The 6615-nt window shown below is 50.6% G+C and overlaps 2 non-coding genes across 2 annotated transcripts; both read right to left on the bottom strand.

The window, feature by feature from the left end:
• Positions 1 to 3176: 3176 nt before the first annotated feature.
• LOC123071649 (5S ribosomal RNA) lies at positions 3177 to 3295 on the bottom strand. The gene has a single exon (XR_006434481.1). It is a non-coding gene; the product is annotated as a 5S ribosomal RNA (ribosomal RNA).
• Positions 3296 to 3623: 328 nt separating this feature from the next.
• On the bottom strand, positions 3624 to 3744 carry LOC123071624 (5S ribosomal RNA). Its single transcript, XR_006434470.1, has one exon. It is a non-coding gene; the product is annotated as a 5S ribosomal RNA (ribosomal RNA).
• Positions 3745 to 6615: the final 2871 nt, after the last annotated feature.

Raw genomic sequence — 6615 nt, 5'->3', positions numbered from 1 at the left:
TGAACTATGCAAGGGGTCCAAGTTTCCATATCCGAGGAATCCGGCTATTCGAATAGATAATGATAACCCTGCACGGGTGTACTTCTTCACACACGCTCTCACCACTTACCACCATGTACACGTCGTGTATCTCGACAACCTTCAAGCGAAAGCCTGGTGAGGGAGTCGGCCACAACCTGACTAATCACACAAGTCTCTCGTCTAGGTTTATCGCCTATTCGGGTTCCATCCGGAAGGAGATTCGGCCGGGGTGTCGCTCACGGCCCCAAACGATGTGAGCAGGGTTCCCAAGCCCACCATCCGGGTGCCACTTGGTACACCGTGCCATTGTGCCTAGTCTGTCCCAAGCCCACCTGTACCGGGTGCCACTTGGTAGACTACTAACACTACCTACAAACACCAGAAACTAGTTGCAACTCCTGGACAGAGATCAGGTAGATTAATAAGTCGAGAGGGGCACTTAAGCATTCCAATGCGTGGTAGTAATTGTTCATGGATCACAAACACAGAACTCAGTTCCCGAGTACGGCTGCAATGAGACAACCCACCATGTACTCCTACATGGCCTCTCACCACTATCTTTACGAAATCGTGTTCACACACTTAGCTCTCACACAGTAGGACATGTTCATCACCATTCCAATTCATCCCCGATGAATCAGACCTGACTCAACTCTAAGCAGTAGCAGGCATGACAAACAAGCATGAATGAGTAGGAACATCAGGGCTCAAACAACTCCTACTCATGCTAGTGGGTTTCATCTATTTACTGTGGCAATGACAGGTCATGCAGAGGAAAGGGGTTCAGCTACCGCAGCATGTAACAGTTGAGACGTTGTTGTCCTAATGCAGTAAAAGAGAGCAGGAGCGAGAGAGTGGGATTGTATCGGAATGAACAAGGGGTTTTTGCTTGCCTAGCACTTCTGAAGATAGTACAGTTCTTCATTGGTGTCATCGATCACATCGTCGAAACCACGTCTATCGAGAGGGGACAAACACTGGCAACTGAGAAAGAACACAATCAATGCAATGCCACAATATGATGCATGATCATGACATGGCAATATGCTGTGATTTGAGCTAATGCGTCTAGCTATGATTTAAATGAAGTTGGTTTGAACCCAAGGTTCAAATTCAAACTCCATATGTGAGAATTCAAATGCCATTTATATGATTTGTCCTAAACAGCAGCCATAAGTTATTCTAGCATGCATGAAAATGGTACAGATGGATAGATTGGATTTGTCTAACAATTTTTCATATATAAATTATTTCATTTGGAGTTACGATTTAATTTCTATGATTTTTTCAAGTTTGTAACAATTTCTAGAATTTTCTGAATAAGTTTAAATCCAGAAAATTCTTTACTGTGTCAGCATGATGTCAGCAGGTCAACAGACCCGGTCAGGTCAAACCTGACGCGTGGGTCCTGCATGTCGGTCTCACAGTGACTAAACCAGTTTAATTAAACGTAAACTAATAAGTTAATCAGGGGCCGAGACCCACATGTCATTGACCCATAGGGTCAATTAGGTTAGTGCTAATTAGTGGTTAGGCCTAATTAAGCTAGATCGATGTCAGCATCACCGGAGCTCAACGCCGGCGACCTGGAAACGCGGCGATGACCCCTCGAAAGGGCAGGAGAGTGGTGGTCGAGGCCACTGGAGCGCAGCTCGTGCCCGCCCGCATCCAGGGAAGTAGGTAACTAGGTGCGGGGTCGCCGGAAACGAGCTCGGGGCGGCGGTGCTAGCTTCGCCTCGACGGGGAAAAGGCCTACGGCGCATGGAAGGGCGGTTGGGTGGTCGCGTTCGTCTCCTGGGGATGCGCAGAACATGGTGGTACGCTCAGACGTGGCGTCCGTGAGCTGTAGCCACGGCGACCTCGTGGCAGGCGGCGAGGAACTCTCGGGCTCGACGGAGCCCGCGGTTAGAGAAAGAAATTGACATCGGGGAGAGAGAGGTTAGGTGCGGAGGCTCACAGCGTGGCTAACGAGCGCGAGGGCGAGGTCGGGGATGCCCTGTAGCTCCTGAATCGATGGCGAGGGTCCACGACGACCGATGAGGGGAACGGCGGTGCAGGCAATGTCCAGGGGCTTCTGGCGCCATGTGGCTCGGTGAGGATGAAGAGGGGGACGAGGCGGAGCTTCTTAGGGCGACGACAAGGCATGGGGTGGCCGGTGGTGGCGAGCGGCGTCGACGGCAGCAGTCGGTGTCGCTGCGGAAGCGAGCAGAGGAGGGAGAGGGAGTCTTGGGAGAGAGGGGAGAGATGCAAGGGGTTGAGGGGAGTGCGTGGCGTGTTCAGGGCGTCGAGGGAGTGAAGCAGGCAGGGTGGAGGTGGCCTGCGCGTGGCCAGCAGACGGCGAGCACGCGCCCCTGTCCTTCTGTCCAAGGAGGACGACGACAGGGGGTAGCGGTGGTGGGCTGGGCCGCCAGCTACAGTACTCGGCCTGTTGCGTGCCAGGTAAGTTGACCCAGGTAAGTCTTCTGCCTTTCCATTTGTTTCTGTTTTCTACTTTTGCAATTTGTTTTTGATTTAGTAAAAACACCAGATCATTTCTATAAATCCTGAAATTAATTATGGGCAATAACTGAATTTTCTCAGAGGCCCTTATCTATTTCCAGAATTGCTGGAGCATTTAATAATATTTATAGCAATTAAATGCCCAAATTCAACCACTTATGAATTAAGTCAAATATCCAGAATGGCTTAAAAATATTTGCACCATTTTTGGCAGAGGTTTTCACCTTTAACAAAAATAACGAGCATTTTCAAAGGCATTTTGGATTCATTGAAGATTATTTTAGGTTGAACCTATTCGACTTGATCTGGTGCTAGGGTTTCAACAATCCCCGTTTCAACTTTCAAAGAAATTTAGACATGATGCATGGATGCTTGTGCAACTATTTGCAATCAAATTCTAGGGCTGTGACATCGCTCAACCACGGAGACAAGTTTACCACGGTTTCCACCGCTCCATCTCAACCACACCAGCGCCTATTTACCATGGTTCCGACCCCTTTCCGAACGCGCTTCCCGCGCCGCAACGCCGCCGCTAGATGCGTGAATAATGAGCAACGAGCTAAAACTTACCGCAAACATGCAAAATAATAAAACGTGGTAATTATGTGCCACACACGTGCGTTTTGTTTTGCACGTCGCGCAAAAAAATTAAAAAGGGGATGCAACACGAGGACTTCCCAGGAGGTCACCCATCCTAGTACTACTCTCGCCCAAGCACGCTTAACTTTGGAGTTCTGATGGGATCTAGTGCTTTAGTACCGGTATGATCGCATCCAACATGTTACCCCCGTCTTCGTCCCTTATGCTTGCCCCTCCCAGCTCCACTACAAAGACGATTGTACTTTGCTTTGGCCGCTGCCGCTCAACCATGGAGACAAGTTTACCACGGGTTCCACCCCTCCATCTCAACCGCACCAGCGCTTATTTACCAAGGTTCCGACCTCTTCCTGAACGCGCTTCCCACGCCACAACGCCGTCGCTAGACGCGTGAATAATGAGCAACGAGCTAAAACTTACTGCAAACGTGCAAAATAATAAAACGTGGTAAATATATGCCGCGCACCTGCATTTTGTTTTGCACGTCACACAGAAAAAATTAAAAGGGAATGCAACACGAGGACTTCGTAGGGGGGGTCACCCATCCTAGTACTACTCTCACCCAAGGACGCTTAACTTCGGAGTTCTGATGGGATCCAGTGCTTTAGTGCTGGCATGATCGCATCCAACATGTTACCCCTGTTGTAGGTGTCAAAACCGGCGGATCTCGGGTAGGGGGTCCCGAACTGTGCGTCTAGGCCGGATGGTAACAGGAGGCAGGGGACACGAAGTTTTACCCAGGTTCGGCCCCTCTTGATGGAGGTAAAACCCTACGTCCTGCTTGATTAATATTCATGATATGAGTGTTACAAGAGTAGATCTACCATGAGATCAGAGAGGCTAAACCCTAGAAGCTAGCCTATGGTATGATTGTATGTTGTGATTGTTGTTCTACGGATTAAAACCCTTCGGTTTATATAGACACCAGAGAGGGTTAGGGTTACACAAGGTCGGTTACAAAGGAGGAGATATCCATATACGTATTGCCTAGCTTGCCTTCCACGCCAAGTAGAGTCTCATCCGGACACGAGACGAAGTCTTCAATCTTGTATCTTCGTAGTCTAACAGTCCGGCCAATGGAGATAGTCCGGCTGTCCGGAGACCCCCTAATCCAGGACTCCCACAGTAGACCCTGAACCAGGCTTCAATGACGACGAGCCCGGCACGCAATATTGTCTTCGGCATTGCAAGGCGGGTTCCTTCTCCGAATATATGACAGAAGAATTTGAATACGAGGATAGTGTCCGACCATGCAAAATAAATTCCACATTCCACCACAGAGAGAATAACATTTTCGCGGATCTAATTTGTTGGCTTGTTCTGGCGGCATGACGTCATGTCATGGCCCGGTGATTATTCGAACCGTTTCTCTTAACCAGCTTCACACATAACGCGAGGCGGTTTCTTGACACGTCTCGCCGAAGCGGAGTGTGTTCCCCTAATTACGGGATTCTCATTAATGCGGTCGTGGGTAACCCAACCGTGTCTAGGACTCCTAGATTATAGGCAAGTCCCAAACGGCTATGGAGAGGACGCTTGATATTCACCCTCTTTATAAGGGGACAAGGTTTTCGCTTTTTCCCTCTCGTGCTCAATCGAACCCTTCCCCCTCCTCGAGTTCTAACACCCAAAGCCCAGGTTAGGTGCTCCGGATCTTCAACCATGTCCGGATCCAGCCTTCAAGTCTGATGGACGCCCTCCTCCGTTACGGAAGAGGACATTAAGAAGTTGAGGGACGCCAGATACCTGACCGCCGAGGTTTCACATCGGCTGCCTGCTCGAGGGCAGATCGTCCCTACTCCCGAACCCAACGAGAACATTGTGTTCGTCTCACACTTCCTCCGAGGTCTAGGCCTCACTCTGGATCCTTTCGTCAGGGGCTTGATATTTTATTACGGGCTAGATTTCCATGATCTAGCTTCGGACTCCTTTCTCCACATCACGACATTTATTGTTGTGTGTGAGGCCTTCCTCCGCATTACCCCTCACTTCGGCCTGTGGCTCAAGACTTTTGAAGTAAAGCCGAAGATGATCGAGGGTTAACATGCAGCGTGCGGAGGTGCATCAATATGCAAGATGGCAGGAGCTCCGTGGCCGAAAGGTTCCTTTCCAGAGGTGTCCGAATTATGGCAACGGGAGTGGTTTTACGTTACGACTCCCAGAAGTGCCAAGTGGGCGGCTGCCCCCGCTTTCCGCTCGGGCCCCCCACGACAACTGATGTCATGGATTAGCAGGGGTCTGAGCTGGGTTCCAGCCAAGGACGTGCCTATACTGCAAAGCCGCATCCAAGATCTCTTCGAGGGAGATTTTAGTTTGGTTGCGGTAATACAAGTTATGCTGGTTCGTCAAGTCCAGCCTTGCAAACGCCGGCCCCTTCGCTTATGGGAGTTCAACCCAGAGGGACCACGTGCCATTCAAAGTGTCCTCGGCCTGACGCACGAGGAGATGTACAAGTCATTCTTCGGACCTCAAGTAGAATGTCCAGATATTACCAAGGACGTGGGCCTGAGCAGTAACCGCGCCGCCGAACAAGTAAGAAATCCTCTAGCCGAACACACTGTCTTTTATTCGAAGTTATTTCTGAGAGTTCGCTTTTTGACCAGGACTGGCTAACAAAGGCGAAGATGATTCGGTGTTTGGCCCCCTCCCTAAGGGTTTGGAAAATCCGGTATTGGAAAAGATGCTCGAGGTCGCACCTTGCCCGGAGCCCTTGAAGGAAGATACCGGGGGGGGGATAATACGGGCGGACGTGGGCCCCCATCGCTGCATGTTCCAACCGAGGGAACGAGCGTCTCCACGAAGGAGGACGACCGGGGGATAAAAAGGACTGCTTCCGAGGATCCGGAAGCCGAAGCCTCCAAATAGGAGAAGAAGTCTCCCAAAGAGGGTCTTGCCTCGGGGGGTGCTTTTGCCGCACAAAGTCCGCGGGGGGATCAGCCCTCCAACAAGTCGTAAGTGATCCAAAATATTTTAATAGTAAAGGTATGCTATCTTTTTTCTCTGAGAAAATAACCACCGCATGTATCTTGCAGTTCGGGCCTTAGCCCCTCTCAAATGAGCTCGTCTTCGGGGGATCTTCTTCCAGAGATGATGGAGAGCAAAACGCACCCCCCCGGACTCCTTCGCTCCAGAAGCGGGCGACCCCGAAGTGTCGTCACGGAGGGCCTCTCCGGATCCAGTGGGGCCAGAACATAATCCCGTAGGCCCCCGAAGTCCACAGTGTCCGGCTCCCGAAGAGAGCATACAAAAGAGTCCGGCACCGTCTGGTGTGCGGTCAGACGTTCTGAGGGAGTTGGTGGGGCGAGTGGCCATCTCAGAAGAACACCGTATGCTGATGGGTACGGTGATGGAGAGGATGTCGTCCACCGAAAGCGGATTACATGAAGCCTTTACAAGTCTACTGACGGGCTTTGAGGTACGTGAGATAATATGTGATAGTACTGCACATATTAAGTGTGCCCTGTGTAGATAGTAGCCCCTGAGACTTTGGTTGTCGTG

This window comes from Triticum aestivum, chromosome 1A, assembly GCF_018294505.1.
Source record: "Triticum aestivum cultivar Chinese Spring chromosome 1A, IWGSC CS RefSeq v2.1, whole genome shotgun sequence".
Classification (NCBI taxonomy): domain Eukaryota; kingdom Viridiplantae; phylum Streptophyta; class Magnoliopsida; order Poales; family Poaceae; genus Triticum; species Triticum aestivum.
Note: the sequence above shows the minus strand (reverse complement) of the source record. Positions and strands in the feature narration are given on the sequence as shown.